Source organism: Coloeus monedula (assembly GCF_965178545.1).
Source record: "Coloeus monedula genome assembly, chromosome: Z".
Lineage (NCBI taxonomy): Eukaryota > Metazoa > Chordata > Aves > Passeriformes > Corvidae > Coloeus > Coloeus monedula.
In genome coordinates, this window is record NC_138822.1 from 34,490,281 (window position 1) to 34,508,481 (window position 18,201).

At 36.3% G+C, this 18,201-nt stretch overlaps 1 protein-coding gene across 1 annotated transcript in view; it reads right to left on the reverse strand.

Moving 5' to 3' along the window:
- GLIS3 (GLIS family zinc finger 3) overlaps positions 1–18,201 on the reverse strand; it is a gene marked incomplete at its 3' end in the record, with an annotated part of 121,033 nt that overhangs the window by 43,782 nt on the left and 59,050 nt on the right. The window lies entirely within an intron of this gene.

Below are 18,201 nucleotides of genomic sequence, written 5' to 3' on the forward strand. Positions count from 1 at the left end.
TCCTCCCTGCACGTGGCTGAATTAGGAGAGCATGTCCTAGATTTTGCAGATGGCACACTGAGACCCAAAGGGACCAACCAGGTGAGAATGCAGCACCTGTCTGGTTAACACAGCACCAGCTGATTCTCCTCCCTGTAGCATGCCAAGAGCAAAACACTCACTGTGAGGTTCCCGAGACCTCTGTTAACCATCCCTATATCAGCTCCAGGCTTCTTTGGATAATAGCAACTGACCCTAACTGAGGCATCTCTTAGTACCAGCCCAACCTACGGAGCAATAGCAAAGGCATGCAGGGAAGTATCAGTCTGCTCTGCCTGGCTAATGGTGATGTAAAAAGTAAAATGACTTCTGAAATATATTTTTACCTTTCTACCATGAGTAAATGTATGAAGCACTAAAAATACTGTAAGCCTGTCAAAATAGGATGTAATTCCTATGGGAAACCAATAACCATGTGGCACAGTAATTCTATACTTAATCAAGTACTGCATCTGTGGAGAAATCTATGTTTATAGGAACAGAAAACAAGATTTTCATCATCATTTTCTCATAGTATACTGTAACCTAAGGGAAAGTAAAAGGTCCATTCTATTTGACACCAGCATTTTTATATGCACTTGATTTCAATTAGACTTAAATATTTATGACTATCAGAAGGGCAGGCTTTTTAAAATTCTATCAATCAGGATCAATTAATCTCATTAGTTTCAGCTGCTGCATATCCCACTATGCAAAGCCACTATCTAAAGCTTCTGATGCATAATATGCTAGTTTGCAGTTCTTGCATACTTGCAAAAGTAATAATTCTGTAGCGGAGATATCAAATATTTCTAAAGCTAACACAAAAATTTCCATCATTTTGCTACCTATTAATTACCTGTTAATTTTATTCACTTGAGAAGAAACAGGCCATTTTTCACCAGTGTCAGAATAACACAACTAAATTTTATTATATATTATGCAGCAATATGTTTACAAAAGCACAGATAGGAAAACTGACATAATTCTGATCATAATTGGCATGCCTTTCTTATAAATCAGTAACATCCTCAAAAAAAGAGAAAAAATATACAAAATTTGTATCACTTAAAATTAAGACCATCTGTCTTTTGGATTACTGCAAAAAAGAATTACAAGTTCAAAGAATAAAGTATAAATCACATTACCTATAAACCATCAATATTAAAATTAAGATTAAGAAACTAAAGTTTGATAAAGAGGATGAACCACCCCGCTATACCATAACTGGGATTTATCTTTCCCACATATTCATTTCAGAAAATGTCTCAATCCAGGAAACTTTTTATTTCTATTCCATCCCTTTATACAAAGTGGACCAGTGCTTTTCAGATGATCCCCTTTGATTTCAGATTATCCAGATTGACCACTGAACATTAATTTATGCTTGTATAAATAGCGTTGCCTTTATGTTTACAGACCTTTAGCATGCATACAAAACATTGTTGCAAGTGTAAAAATACTTATACTCTTAAGGATATATTTTTAGAAAATATTACAGAAAAAAAAAAAATAAAATACACCAATACACCTTACAAGTGTCTTGATAAAAATATCACATTTCTCTAGGAAAAAGTAAAGAGTGGAGAAAGCATAAAAACATGGAAGCTAAAAACTGATACAATAAATTAATCACAAAATTGATAGAATTATAGAATGGTTTGGGTTGGAAGGTCATTTTGTTCCAACCCCCCTGCTATGGTAGGGACAACCGCTAGAACAAGTTGCTCAGTGCCCCATCCAGCCTTGGCTCGAACACTTCCAGGGATGAGGGATCTACAACTTCTCTGGCCAACCTGTTCCTGTGCCTCACCACCCTCACAATAATGAATTTCTTCCTAACATCTAATATAAATGTACTCTTTCAGTTTTAAGCTTTCAAAAAAATGACCTTCAAAAAGCAAAATAATTCAAGAGCACCTATGTTAAAATTAGAAAGAAGTCTACTGATTAGCCCATCTTATACAAACAAGTTATTCTTTTGTAACAACTTCATAAAAGAAAAACCTAATGACTATGACTATGCTGTACATAAGTATAATTGTAGTACATCAAGAAGCCATTGATTTTATAGGGTAAAACTCAGATCAATGAACAAGCTGTAGAAGCATGACTCTGTTTTGTTTATTTTGCAGGTTATTAAACTTTGAATCTTCAAGCATGCAAATGAACTTAAACATGTAAATGATTTTTTTTATGGTTGTAAAATTACTATTAATTTTAAATGGGCAAAAATGCTTAAGTAAGCAGAACTGGGGAGTGTAAACATAAAAATTTAAGAATTGTTATTTCTGAAGACTTCTGCATTGCTGAGTATAAATTGGAAGAAAAGATAGTTCTCTCTTCCTGCCACAGCCTTAAATTACTGTCTGGTATATTCACAAGGCAATATATAGTTGTGTATTGATGAAAAGGTCATTCTAGCAAAACAGAGTCTACAAGCCTGTATTATTAAAAAGACCATCTTTACTCAACAGTTAATGAAAGTTTCCTCTATAAATCAAATTTCTTGAAGCCTTGGAAATCTCTGATTCTTAAGATAAAAGGAATGAAAAGATGCTCTTTTCAACAACACAGCATACATTCTATCCTCATAAACAGATTTCAGTGGAAGTATTGCAGACAAGACAGGATTACTTCTGAGGGGAAAAAGTCAGGGAGTTGATAGCTGCATTTTGAAATGGAACTCAAGTTTTCTAAGATATTAACTGTTGTAGTCACTTTAAGTATATGGCATACATTTAGCATTCTGAATCTGTTTAACAGCCCTAAACATATGCCTGATTAAACAGGGTTTTTTGCAAGTATTATGTGGAATTAATTGTGCAATGTTTTCCTAAACTGCAATACAGAAATCACATTACTGAGCTTTTATTTTTACTACTGCATGCAAATTGAAACCACTAAGTAGCTCATACAGAAAATTTCCCCTCTGTACTTCCCAAAGTTATTTTTAAAACACATTCATGTTTACTTTCTCCTTTTATAAGGCCAGTTATGAAAAGCAAGAAACAATATATTTATAGGGAAAGGTAAAGCACGTCAACAGAAAGAAAAAGCAGTGTTTTGACTTTAAAATATTAATGTTCTCATGAATGCACTGTTCATCCTTGCTTATGCAGCAATGATGTTCAGTATACCAGCAACCCTCCTGTAAAATGACAATATAATCTCATAGGTTATATAAAATAAACTGTTCAACATCCAAAGCCCTGCTGGATGCACCATGCATTTCTGAGCCCTGACTGGAATTCAACAGCCACCTTCACCATAAAATACATTTAGACTCTTAAACAATAGAACAGCATGGTAATATCTGTGTGAATACTTCAGTATCAGTAGCAGATAATCAGTGGCCAAGTGACTAAGAAATTAGTCAGTTTTCTCTGCAAAAGGAACTGTTCTGATTATCTCAGTTGATCACCAGTATAGCAAGGACTGAAGAACTTGTTCTGGCAGACATCTGTTTGAGCTCTGCCCATTCACTGAAAAGTATGTAGTCTTCATTTTAAAAGTCAGTCAGCCCAACTTCTTCTTTATCCCCTATCTAATATAATCTGGTATTAAATATATTCACATTTTCCTGTCTGAATTTGTTTTGCTTTTGCACCCAGTGTCATTTTTTTCTTTTGTCATTTTTCTGCTATATTAACATTATAAGCAATGTAAAAGGTAACTTTTGATTCTAGGTATTTTCCGTTATCAAGTCATTTAACCTTCTCCCAAATTATTTATACATATCAAAATTATTTGCTTTTTCACTATATACAATGCTTTCTCAGACTTACTTTGACATTGATTCCAAATCCCCCCAAAATGAAATTAAATACTTTTAGAAATACTGACACCTGAACAGTATTTGATTTTACAGAAATGTTCAATTGAGTATACAACACACTGTTACTATCTTCAAGTTTGGGCTTTTGGTATCTTTTTTCATCTGAACCAATTATACAGTGATCCACAAATATTTTTAAGCATCACTGTATGTGGCAAAGGATCATCTTTTATTTTTTGAAGTGTGAAGGATAAGCATTTCCCTTCTCCATTGCCATGTGTGAGGAAATATTTATGTGATATTATAACAAATACGTTTCATTACATGTTCCTCATCTGGCCTATCTCTAAGTTTACTGGGAGAGGTGTGGTTTTCCTTTTTAAATTTGACTTTGCTAAACATTAGCCTGCCAATAACCATTAAATTGAAGCAGCTGACTTTCTGTGTACAAGAGCTAGCTATTGTCCACACAAAATCTCAATAACAAACCTAGATATTTTACTGACAGAATACATTCATTCTTCAATAAAACTGAATACATGTCTCAGGCAAGAAACAGACTGAGAGCCCCTCAAAAGGCTCTGATATAGGGAGACACATGAGCTGCATCCAAATGACCTCAGAAAGTTAGATATGGCATGTGCTTGATGGAAAGGTGAAGAACTCTTCAAATCTCTGCCAATCTGACTTGGGGGAAATCAACCCAACCCTAAGCACACACAGAGGACATATTAACCAGGTGGTTCAAATGCATACCCAGAGTTTCAAAATACCAGCTTGTTTGGCTTAGTAACCTATTCATTCATGGGGAACCTCTGATGATGCAAAACGAGAAGAAAAAGGTGCACCCAGAAGCTAAGATACGTATCAGAGGGGAGAAATTCCTCACTGATTTTAAAAGGTCAACAAGATAAGAAGCTTTACCCTAGCAAAAATACTTTCCATAAAAAACCATAAGAAAATAACCAACATCTCTACCTTCCATGCCTTTTCTTCATTAAGCACAGTGGATGCCAGAGTGGTCCAAGGATACATGGCATCACAACTGCGGGACTGGGCTTTCCCCGTTGCATCCACACAGGTAAGACAACCAGTGGTTTCACAGATATACAGTTCAAATCAGACCTGGCTCTTTTTTTTGCCAGCCAATGCTTGGCAAACCCACATTAATCTATGACTGATTGCACAGGACCACATAGACACATGTACTAAAAACTCCTCGCACAATGTAATTTGGTCCCCTTCTGACTACTTCTGTATTCACCTGGGATACAAAATACATGATCAGTATTTCAGTGGTAGTCTTATCAATGTTAGGTATTCAGGTAATATGAATCAAACTCCCTTTTTCACTTATTTCAGGATCATCCTAACCTTGTTTAAGTCATAGCATTTTACTGAGGGTTTTGATTACAGTTGGTACTACTAAATTCCCACTCAGACTTTTTTCTAGGCATAATTTCTCATATTGTAATCATAAGCTATATGTCTTCCTTCCTGCTTACATTTCTTTGCATTTGGCAATTTTTCATAATTCAATAATCCAGCAAAACTAATGAGATCATCTCTGTCAGTGGGATACTCTTGGTATTTGTAGCTCTTCTAGTCCCTGTTAAATGTATGAAGTTTAACTACTTAGGACCACTATTATGAGAACAAGTGAAGCACTCTTCATCTGCTATGTACTCTTCAAATGGAATTTAATACAAAAAACTTAAAATCATTTTAGATTGGAAAAGACCCTTCAGATCACTGACTCCAACCATTACCCCAGCACTGCCAAGTCCACCACTAAACCATGTCACCAAGCACCACATCTACAGGTCTTTTTAATGCCTCCAGGGATGGTGATTCTGCCACTTACGTAAGCAGCTTCTCCCAGTGCTTGACAACTCTTTCAGTGAAGAATTTTTTGCTAATATCCAAACCAATCCTTCCCTGGCACAACTTGGAAGTTATTTCCTTCCATCCTAACACCTGTTACTTGGAAGAAGAGAAGGATACCCGCCCCCCCAGAGCACTGTACCAACTCATGTAATGTATTGTTCCACATCCATTTACAACAGCGAATTACTGTTGGAGATTCGCTTGACAAGCTGCTTGACTTGCCTACTTTCATAATATTCATAAACTGACCATAAGTATGACAAGTAAAAGTTTTAAATCTTTAACTTTGAAGGAATATATCTGAATAAAAACATAAAGCATTCCTAGACCTTAGAAAATGCTGTAATTCATTAATATGTATGTGAAAATGGAACAAACGATATCCCTAAGAATAGGAAAAAATAAATCTAGGGTAAAGTATACATAAGGTCCCAAACCAAATCTTTGAATTATTGAATAGCCATGCAGCATTTTCTAAGATTTATTAGCAGATAAAAGGAACATTAATTATTTAACACTGTCCATCTGTCAATTAATTTTGAATGCTTTGAAATGCTGACCAGGTAGGTTCTTCTGTGTCAGCACCTAGGCAGGTGGTATGACAAGGACAAGGTATCTCTCCACAGCTTTGTATTTACCACACAAACAGAAGTAAAAGCTGCTTCTTTTATGGCTTTCAAACACTAATTAATAGTCTTTTAACCATTTTCCTTCCTCAACAGTATTACCAGGGTGCTTCTCTGCAAAAGAAGTAAGTGTTTTCAAAAAATTGAGAGTAAGACCTCATATGAAAACCTTTTAAATAGCTTTTTATACCCCCAGACTCTCCAGCCTGGCAATCTTGTGAATGACACATAATTAGTGTCAGACATCATTCAAACTGCTGACATCAGGTGCTCACTGACAAGGAGGCTGCAGTCACAGCTGAGATTTAAAGGCCCAGGTTCATCTAGTGCAAAGTAAGTGCTGTGCTTTTAACCCTTGAAGTGTTTAAATGGGGGAAAATGTAGCATTCAGAGCAGCACTTTACTTTAGTGCCTATCTGAACAGAACATATTTTCTAATGTGGTGGCTGAATGCTTTGGTGAATGCACTGAGCTTATATAAGGCCATATATTTTCCTCAAAACTGTGCAATGGCTGGCATTTATTTTTGCTTTTATAGTTAGGCTTATGAAATTATACAATGGGAATTTATTGTTCCAGTAAATAATGACAGATTGTTTATATGTGTTACACAGATTATAGCAGATACTTGTTTGCCCAGTTTTTCAATGACAAACTGGCCCAGAGGTAATTAGCCTCTTTTGCTTTCCTCTTAAAAAAAAGAAGGTTCCCTTCACTGCAATATCCTCACTTTGTGTTTTTCTGGTAGATTCCTTAAAATTTTATGATCCAGCATGCATAAATGTAAATGCAAACAAAAGATAATTACAGACCACGGCAAAATCTAAAGTAAATTATTATTTAGCCTCTTTGTACTTCCTAGTTTATGTTAAAAGGCTTATTATACTCAATAGATAGAGAGTAAAGTTCATATTATTAGTCAGATGTAAGACTTAATAGGACTACTCAGTGCTTATAGCTATAAGGTTCACATTTTAAGAGCATTTGATTAAGCAGCACATAATGCTTTTTTTGTTTGCATGTAGGGATTGAACAAGATTAATGGACTATATCCTAACCTGATTTCAGTTTTCCGATACATCCATCTCTTTGGGTATTTTTAAGTAAGAAGAGATACATGCTGCTATACAGGCAATGAAATCAATGGAAAAGGGGTATATTAATACAGACCAAAAATCTACACATCAGTTCACATGGGAAACTGAATCAGGCTACTTTTTCAGACAGATGCACATGAGAGGCTAGTTTCTTGCATTCTCTTTGAATAATTGTCACTTTTTTGGTCACACTGTACACACTTGACCATTCCTATATATAGACAGATTACTTGAGTGTCTCAGTAAGATTTATTTTTAATATCCTTTCCATGGAGGCCAGTATTCTGATGTCAGTTCTGATAAGACAGTGGACTAAGGATGGCATGTAATCGCAGTAAAAATAGAAGACTTAACTGTCCCCACCTACCACAGTATTTCATTGTGAAAATTCTCTTTACAGATGGCTTTTATTCCTGTGTTTTTGAAAAATGTAGCATGCTCTTTTTTTCCCTTTTCATATCAGATCTCCAGAATTCTTCATACTTTTCATGTTCTAGAGATCTGCAGCACAATGTAACCTTATTTTCTAGGTAGCACCATGCCTAAGGACACAAATATCTCAGTTGAAACTAAGCACAGTGCAATGAATGTTACTCGTCCCTGAAATAATGATGTCAAGAGATTCATTCACCATGGAAATGTCTCTTGTTTTCATTAGTCTTAGTGAGCATGGCCATTTCAGCCTCACAAGCTATTTCTGTTGCTGTAGAGAAGGTAAATATTATGACAACTCCCTTCAAAAGGAACTATTACTGAATACATCAGCTGCTACTGATTCAAAAACCATATGGTATGGAAACTATTAGGGGGAAAATGAACATTTTGGGAATTCTTTCTTTGCTTCCTTTTGGAAGATGGTGCTTGCAAATTCTTTTTTTCTTCTGATTTTACTCCTTTCTCTTCCTCTTTGGCTTTTCTAAAAGGTTGTCTTTGATCCTCATGTAACTGAGGCCATAATCTGTAATCATGCAGCTTTTTTCTCCTAGAAATTGTTCACTGTTAAGGCAGCTACTATCATTGTAAGCCCCAGAGAAGTCCTATGCATTTGAATACGTTTTCCTTCTTGTAGACATGCAAGAATTAAACAACCTTTTGTCAAGTAAAAAACCAGTTGTTTCCTTGCAGGTATTTAAAAAAATACATGCAGGAATACCATCTTCAAAAAAATGAAAACATGTAACTACATCTCACTTATGTAGTTCTGTTTTCTACAGGATTTCGTGCCAGACGTGCACTATAAATTGAGGTAATAGGCTTTCAAATATGGAAATGATATAGTGTAAATCACATTCTCACTGGGAAGATTCTGTTGTTTTAGATTTTGCTCTTTCTGAATTTCACAAAGGTCTAAAATCTGATCTCTATTACACTAGGTAAAAACAGAATAAATAACCAGGAAAGCTCTGAACCCATAGCTGAGCTGCAAAAGAAACTTCCTCACCATACTCTGTGTCAACATTATCATTCATGATTCATTCTATTTTCTATAAATAGTAACTTTGTACAAATATCTATTTCTATCATAGAAATAAGAGTATTCCATTCCATCCTGTCCTATCCTATTTAAAAACATGGAAATTGGGACTGAAAAAGTGGAAGAAACATGCATGCTGCTCTACAAACACTAACAAAGTATTTATTCTTACAGTTATTTGAAAATATTAACACCTGATTGCCATTTTTCACAGATACAAGGATATTACAGACAGGAAAGCACTAAAGAGTTCTCAGTAAACTCTTACTTATGGTGCATAGCTCACAGTTGATACTGTAAAACTTTCAGCATGGTGTTTTACAAATCTGGATATGAGGTTCTTTTTATTCCCAGCAAATGTACACAAGGCCAGCTGCTATCTGGCACAGGATCTCTTGGTAAACTCCATTTCTTATTTAAAAAGTCAAACCTCAATTTTCTTAGAGTTTTTTTGTTGGGTTTTTTTTTTTGTTTATTTTGGGTTTTTTTAATTAAAAAAGCTGTTAGACAACTGTCAAGAGCAAAATGGGCAGTAAGAGATCCATTTGATAGTTCCCGTGTGCAGCATTTGTACTCAAATGCAAACATGCCAAGATACAGTACATTTCTACAAATACTAACTTTGTGTCCAAAGAAATGATGTACTTAGGTTATCCTGGAAAAAAAAAAGTTTGACTGGCTCCGAATTTGACAGACTGACACTGATGTTACTTAAAGGGCCCAGTTAAAGTAGTTTTATTAAAGCAAAAGTGTAAGGCATAATTTAATGGGTTACTTGTTTACATTAGGCAGTGTTCAGCTTGAAGTGCCTGAGACAAAAAGCACAATGCATACCAAAAGAGGCATCATTAGTGGACAGTATTATGCTTGGTCAAACCTGGACTTGAATTTAGAAGTTCAAGTTGCACTTGGAAAATGCACGAACCAATATACTGAAAAGGCAATTCTCTTAATTTTAATACAATATTTACATACCTGTTGCACTATTTTCTTCTGCCAAATTGGCTCAATCATATGTAACCTCTAACATAAACACAATTTTTACACATATAAGTAGAATACCTTGAAAATAGCAAGATTAAACTGCGCCAGTATGTAATGGTTTGAGAAGTACCTTTTTCAAAGTATGCTCTTTCATAGGGATACACAGAAACATACTGTTTGATTTCAAGGACCAAAAAGTCTGATATTCTCCATTATGCAACAACAACCTCATTCTCCATTATGGAACAACAACCTCATCAGGGGACAGAATTTTTTGCAAATTTCATATGACAGAATTGATTTGACTCTTTTCCCTCAGAGAGGTAATGTTTCTAGAATGTTTCTTATGGAATTAATAAGTCAGGCTATTCAATCCATGGGGTGTATTCATGTTCCACTCAGTTCATAATGGAGAAAAGACTGTTTCTGTTACACTCTGGCAGAATCTCTGCCAGTAATAATGATTTATAACAAATGTGGAGTGGTGACCAAAACTTTATAGGTTTTATTTCAAAAAAAATTTTGCACTGCTTTTTAGTAGCTTTTTTCTTAAAATACATGTGCATCTCTATAGTTATGGCCGCCTAGTATACTTCTATACATAGCTATAAAAATTACTTGGCTATTCTCTAACTATATTACTAACTTCAGATTTCCATCTTTTTGGAAAATAGATATGATGCGTACAGATTTTTTTCCTACCTCTGTTTCATAATACTCTCTACCATGATAATGCCATCTCACTGATATTCATGAGAAATTTAATCCTGATAATTGTATGTAAGAAGTAAACAAGAGTATACTACCTTGTGATACTTTTAACTATGTGGATGCAAGTAAAGCATACAGAAGTTACATTCAAGACTATATACAGCAGTAAATATTCAACATTTTCTAATACTTGAAGTGGCTAATTTGGGGTTACAATTGTAACACACTCACTTGAACAGTCTGAAGCATATTTAATCAAAATATGCTCTGTAATACCTAAAAGCCACCCCACAGACCCCAAAGCTAAGTAACTAGAAATTAAAGAAAATTAATATCTTAATGTTTATTTTCTGAATTCCAGAACTTCTTAAAACAACTCAATTACTTTTAAATCATTGGTGCTTTATTTGAAAAGTATTCAGATTAGTATCTATGGCTACTGAAAAAATCTGGACCAGAAAATTCCCCAAAATCTACTATTCAGCAAAAACTTAAGCAAATTAAAATGGGGCAAAGGTGAATTCTTAAACAACCTTAGCATGGCTGCATTACTGCCAGTCCATACTATAACCGTTCTGTCATAATAACCAGGTCCCAATTCTGCATTACTTCAATATGCCCCACTTTCACTTGAGAATTTGGAATATGTTAGAAATGTAGAATTACAAGTAGTTTCCTAATCCTTAGGTCATAAGCCAAGATAATTACAATGCCTCAACTCATAATGTTGCTGGCTGAACTGCAGCTCTGCAGCACATTTTAGGGCATGAACAGCAGGATTCTGCTGAATTAGTCTAAAAATAATACCAGGAACTTGCTTCTGCACTCTGATTTGTAATAGGTAATTTAAAAGAAGCAACCAAAAGATTAGAGTGAAATGTATTTGAGCTGTTTAGCAATGTAGCCTCACTTATTCTCTCTTTGTCCCGTTAAAGGGAAATCAATAATACAATTCAGCATTTAAAATCCCCACTTTCTCCTGTTCTGAGCCGAGCTACTTACACAGCTGTCTTTTCGTGGCAAAACACAGAACACTCACTTCACAATTTGATGGAGACAGATTGCAAAAAAGAACAGTTGTGGAAAACAAGGCAAAAGCGCTTGCATTTTAATCAGTGGGAGTCCATCACAATAGCAAACAGCCAAGGAGGTTTATTTCTTACCCCACAAGTAAACCACAAGCAACATTCAAAATGCACTTCCCAGCCCAGTAACTGTTTTCTATTCTTGACTGCTTAACACTCTCAGCTTTTTTTCAATTAGAGCCTGTTTGTTTAATTAGTTAAAAATAAAACCCAAAAATCAAAAAAAAACAGGCAAGAAAGAAATAAAGAAAGAAAGAAAAAAAGCTTTAAGAAAAGGATTAAGCCCTGTATTTTATGGAGAAAGAACATAAATTAGAAATTCTTTTCGAATCTGGGGTATGCATTATTTAATCTTCTGCCCTGCTGGGAAGTGTAATAAGAATAAAGGCAGAAAGAAGCTTTCTTGCTTCATTGAATTTGTTCAGTGGAAGATATGCTTTTGACTATCTGCAACTAAATCTCAAAATTCATGATGACTAAGACAATACTCCCACATGTTATAAGCCTGTGGATTAAAAAGAGAGCAAGGAGATCTTACAGAAACCCACCTGGTGAGCAAGCTCTCCAGATTCAATAGGGCAAGACAGAAGGCCATGTGAAGCAAACAAGCCATCACTGTGAGAAGATGGTGACAAGACTTCATGTACTGGAAATGCAGTTCTTCAGTGTCATGTGGCTTCTTAAGCAAAATAATTTTCAAAATAATCTACAGATCTGACTGATGGGTGTGAGTTGGAGATAAGAAAACCAATGGAAGCGGCTAAAGACTGGAAAGGTAGAAGTGTTGGTTACTGTTTCTTTGCAGTAGCATTTACTAAAATCTAAATATTGTGCTTTGAATTTAAAATTAAAACAAAGATAATTTGACGAAAAAGATAGAAGTCAAAAGGAATGCTAAAAGTAGATATAGGCACCATCTTCCTTTCAGGATAGCAAATCCTCTTGCCTGTACGTGCCTTGTCAAATTGAGAAAGATTTTTGCTGAGATCCCATGACAGTAAAAACAGCCCAAAAAAGAAAAGAGAAACCCTTAGAAGTTATTTCCCTCCTTTTGGTGCAGTGCAAGTGCAAAGAATCAGTATGTACATCCAACAGGAAAGCAAACAAAGCTGCTGTTCGTCCTCTCCCTCCTCCCTCTCAACACCAGAAAAAAACATAGTAAGGAAGCAGCATGAACTCCAGGTAATGGCTAGGATTTAGCCTTCTGACACCCCATTTAATGCCAGTTAAGGTCATCCCTTGGTTCCAACAACTCAAGTACACACTGCATCACCTGCAATTCAATTTACATGCACCAGAACATCTTGCCTCTTGCAGACATGCCTCACACCAGATAGAAGAACACATATGGTGTCAGCAGAAATCACAGTATGAAGGCAGTCGGGGATGTATTGCAGGCAAGGCCTGGCTGGAGTAGGACCATGAGCCTTGGCTGGGCCACGGCTGCAGTCAGGACAAACGGCAGTCACTTCACTCAGACTGCCCCCAGTGAGTTAAGGCTGATGCCTGAGATAACAATGTGATGTGCAATCTGGGAGCACAAATATTTGGGTTAGACCTTGGTTTGGAAGGAGGCAGGGCCTTATCTAAACTGACAGATGTGTCTGGTTACCAGGGACGGGACCCAGGGTTCAAAGCAAGGCTGAGCACACAGAACCCAATCAGAAGGACCAGGCAAGGCTTGGAGCTGGACTGTGCCCTGCAGAGCTGCTGGCACACACTTGCTGCTTGTAAAACTGTGGTTAGGGCACAATATGTTTTTTTCTAAAGAGCTCAGCAGCCATGAGCTCCTGGCTCAGGAAAATGCCAATGCCAGTATTTTCTGACTCACTACAGGGTCGTTATTTCTTCTGCCATACAGATGATACAAAAAGGTTCAAGTTTCACAAAACAGAAGAAAAGGTAGTGTAAAACCTATGTGGATCCCTGCACTCGTTTAAGTCACACACGCAACACAGGATTTTGTCCCGTCTACTGAGATGCTGCCTTATGCAAACAAAAACCTTGTAACAAAAGGCCTGCAGTGAAGGGACTGTGAGGGATAAATGCAAAACAGTTCCCTCGGGCGAGCTTCTCAACAATGAAAAATTTAATACAGGAAAAGTTGAGGAATAAGCTAATAAAGACACTGTGGTGTTGAATATTTTTTTATTTTCCATCTTTGAATAAAGTTAAATCATTCATACAATATTACATCAAACAACCAACCTTTAAAACACTAAAGACCTCCTAACTAGTAATGCAAGCATGTTGGTATTTCACATCACGCATATCTTAAATCTGTGTTGAACCTTTTAACCTTTTTCTTTCCCTGGGGCTCCTGAGAAAAGTAGCATGGCAGTGACTCACAAAAAGAATTCCTGTCTAATTTAGGATTAAATCAGGTTCTCTGCTATGATCATCATCCAATGTATCTAGGAATGCATTTCTTCCCCTCACTTATAAGGAGACGAGCCTCTTATACACCTTACACAGAAGTGGTTCTCACCATGCAACTGAGGTTTCAGTTATGATAAAGCTTAGGTGATCATTAGAGAACAAGGGCAAGAAAGAGTAAATACAGTAATAAATGTAGGGTGTCAGCGGAATAATAACAAGCCTTGATAAATGTAATGATTTTGTTCCTCTCCTGTAATGATTTTGTTCCTATTATTAAATAGATCATTTTCTAGGGAAGCCTTGATGGGTTTACAGACTCTACAGAAGCAAAACACTTTGGGAATAAATCCAAAGCTAGGATGAGAGAAGCTAGTCTAAAACACACAGGGCCAGGCAGAAAAATGAGATGCACAAAATAGGGACAGGCAGAAAAATAAGATCAGTACCCATGGCATATTACTAAGATAAATACATACACCCTTTCTCAAGTGATGTGTTCAATGAGTGAGTTACCAGACTTAATTTATTTAAGTGGTATATCTGGCACCACAACTGGTTGTGGAATACCTAGAGGACATATTAGATAATAGCAGGTTAGTGACTGTGCCTAATTTTTATTGCTTGTCAGTACAGCCAAAGAGAACAAAAAACCCAAATACCTGCAGATTCAAAGGCACAGGGCATGAGCTGTGCAATTTTCTGAGAGCAAGGATAAAAAAGCTTTCATTTCATCAAAGGAAAATAAAAGGATGACTCAGTAAATAACTATGCTTGTGAAGTTAAGGATTTTTTTTTTTCTCCTCTCTTTGGTGGACATTGCATTCTTCTTAGTATATATTTCCCCAGGGCAACTTAACATTTACCTCATTCTCTGTGAATCATTACAGCATTCAGTAGTCTTTGAAATTAATCTTTTCCCACTGTGAAAGCCTGTCTTAGAGAAGCTACAACAGATATCTGAGCTATTTTTGCACTGTTGGACAAAGTCATTGTTCTTGGTTTTTCTTAATTGACAATACAAACTTTATTTTCTATTTTAATTGTTTGTACCGTTAACACAAAGCCAGATGATAAAAATACAGATAAAAGCACAACACAAGCACTAATGGAGAATGAATAGCAGCAGAAGTTTACATGGAAAGAGAAGACTAACTCTGAGCCCAGATTATGCTCATTTCCTAATCAAGTGCAATGCTAAAAGTGCATGTTGATGTATGCCACAAAATCAGTTGAAAACACGGCAGAAGTGCTTCACCTATTTGGAGTTTCTGTTTCAAAATAACTTTATGTTTATACTGCTATGGAAAAAGTTACCATCTGCTAGACAGATGTCCAAAGGCAGGGTAAAAAATTCTGGTATCTATATTACAAAAATATTAAGTGGATTAATGAATCTGATAGGCATTTGTAATTAATACCTTCATTAATAGAGAGGCTAGATTATTTTCAGGTAACAACCACACAAGTAGAGTGTGTGGGAAGAAGGGAATGATGAGTGAGGGGAAAACTAGCATGGTTTTAGAGTTCTGGAAGAGTCAAGAAACTGAAGTGAATGGGCAGGCTCAGGACGGATCATGCTGGACTAAGCGCTTACTGACTCCAGTCACACCAGCAGTACTGTGAAAAACACCTCTGATGTCTCTATTCTGTTCTTCCCTTTCTATCTTATATACTAATAAAGCATTAAAACCAGAATGGTTTATCTTTGAAGATCAATTGAGTTTCAGACCTTGGAAGTAACTCAAAGAGGGTGTACTGCACTGGCAACTTGTATGGCCCCTAGAAAATTGACCATTTGCAGAAAAAGTGAAGGTTTAATTAATTTACTTTCAACATTGTTACTCACGGGGAGAACTAGAGCCCAGCAATGAAGAAGAGGGTTGGTTATGATGATATTGCTGGTAAGAAGAGGGCAATATGGATTTTTTTTTTTTTCCTGAATTAGTGTTTACTTATATGACGGCTGCAGATCTGATCTGCATTTTGATGCTTATTAACAGCATACACTTTAATTACAAAAACAACACACACTATGAGATGCTGATATTGAGGCTACCTCCCTATAATGGTTGTATTCTCTTTAGAAAAAGATATGTATAGATCAAACACTTCACACTTTCCATTAACTGCATGCCAGCTGTTACTTTGTTACTTACATTACTTTATTACTTCACTTCGGTTGCTTTGTCCTACAGTCTGAAGACCCAGGGAAAGTCTGAATAAGTCTTTTGCATTTAGCTACATCAACATACATATATATACACATACTTACCTGAAACATTGCAAGACAGTATTGTCCATAAAAGTCTAAAGGCTCTTACGAAGATTTCTCTTTGATTTCTACAATGTATAGCATGAAAACTGTTTGAAAGGCTGTTGTTTCCTTCAGTTTCCTGATATCCCACCAAAGCAAACTGAATTGATTGAAACACAGCCCTCTGATGCTTTTGTATCACATTAGAAGCTAATGGCAACCTTCCACCTCTTTTGTTGAACGGTGTAATTGGCCCCAGAGAGGATCTGGGATTTGAACATGTTTCTTGTTTGGCTGAGCTAACCAATTATTCTGCAGTTGCTATCAAGGCTGCAGACTTTTCTTCATTGGGGTCATTAAGCTTGTCAAAACTAATTTGTCACCACAACTGCTGACCCTCATTGCCTCTGACAGCAGCACAAGTGTCAAACTAAAGAGGCCTTTGCATTACAAGAAAGCAAATGACTGATCAGAGCCCACCAAGCATCCTGACCATATGCCACAGCATGCCCTTCTGACACCAGGAGAGGTGGAAACAGTACCAACTAAATTACATGAGGTCACAAACAACATCACTAATCATTCTGTACAATAAGTAAACAAAGCCTCAAACAGCTAAAGGGAAAGAACACTTGAAGGCAGTGTATGACCTACATGGATGATACTGAATCACTGGGTTGCTTTCTTTCTAGTTAAGAAGATGATGCAAGTCACTTAGTCTGAAACAAAACTCTGTGAATGAAGTTACCAGCTGACTCAGACCATATTTTTGGAAAGTTGATAAGAAACAGCAGCTGGCAGTAACGCACTTTGAGCCGAATCCAGCAGATCATTACTGGATAATCCTTTCTATATCCTTGGCCACCCAAGTGACATCTGAATCAGGCCAGTGGCAGATTCCTTATCTGATGTAATACTAGCCACTAAGTGCTTAATATCAGACCACATTTACTACAGTGGGGTAAAATTTGTCATAAAACCATCTGCATATACCTAGAATTTGCTTCACTGAAAGTACAAGATGTAAGAGCCTTATAATGAATGGAGTTAATCCCTTCTAATTATCCATATCGCTTTATTTTGGTGGCAAATAATTCATAACCCTCTCCTTCACTCTTGTGATTATATTGAGTTTAACAAGGTAACTTGGAATTAGCACCATGCCCTCAGTTGCTTTAGGGCATTTGACAGGAGAAGAGAAATAAATGAGAAGTTTCAGAGGAACATTTTCTCTCAGCACATTCCTAAATATTCAAGGCACCAGTTCACAAAGGGCCTTTATCCCCAATACCATAAGAGCTCCTTCTTGGTTCAGTTGAGATGACTTGTACTGCCACAAGCTCATCCCATAAATAAATCTTTGCAGTGTCAGGACCTTCACCTGTATGCTACCCTATAGTACAAGAAAAGTTCTGTAAATACAGTAACAGCAAGATGTGTTCAGTTTTCCCCCTAGAAGCCTTCAAATTCTGTCACCTCTTCTCCATACTTTTTGTAAAACAGTTATTTTTCTAAGCCTTTGGGAAGATATCTTTTTAATGAAAGTAGGCGTATGCAATGAAGCTCAGCAAACAGAATCCAGTCTTAAGAGACAATGACTGTTGTTGGATTGTACGTCTATGTGAAATACACTTATTTAAACAAGGCTCAGTGACTTAATGGTTCATCAGCAATGTAATGACTTTGAACATCGCTGTTCCCATTTAAGAAAGGAAAACAAAAGAAGAGGAGGAAAAGGGACAAAGAAGAAAAAAAAAAAGAGTAGAGCTGCATAGGATCCCAGGATTTTGTTGAGTTCTAATGATGTCATTCAGCATTTAATCTCTGGTGACAAGAAGACCTTTTTTTTCTCCTTTCAGCAAGAAAGCAAATTCAACATTAACAAAGCCCTGTATCTGAAGCCAAGAT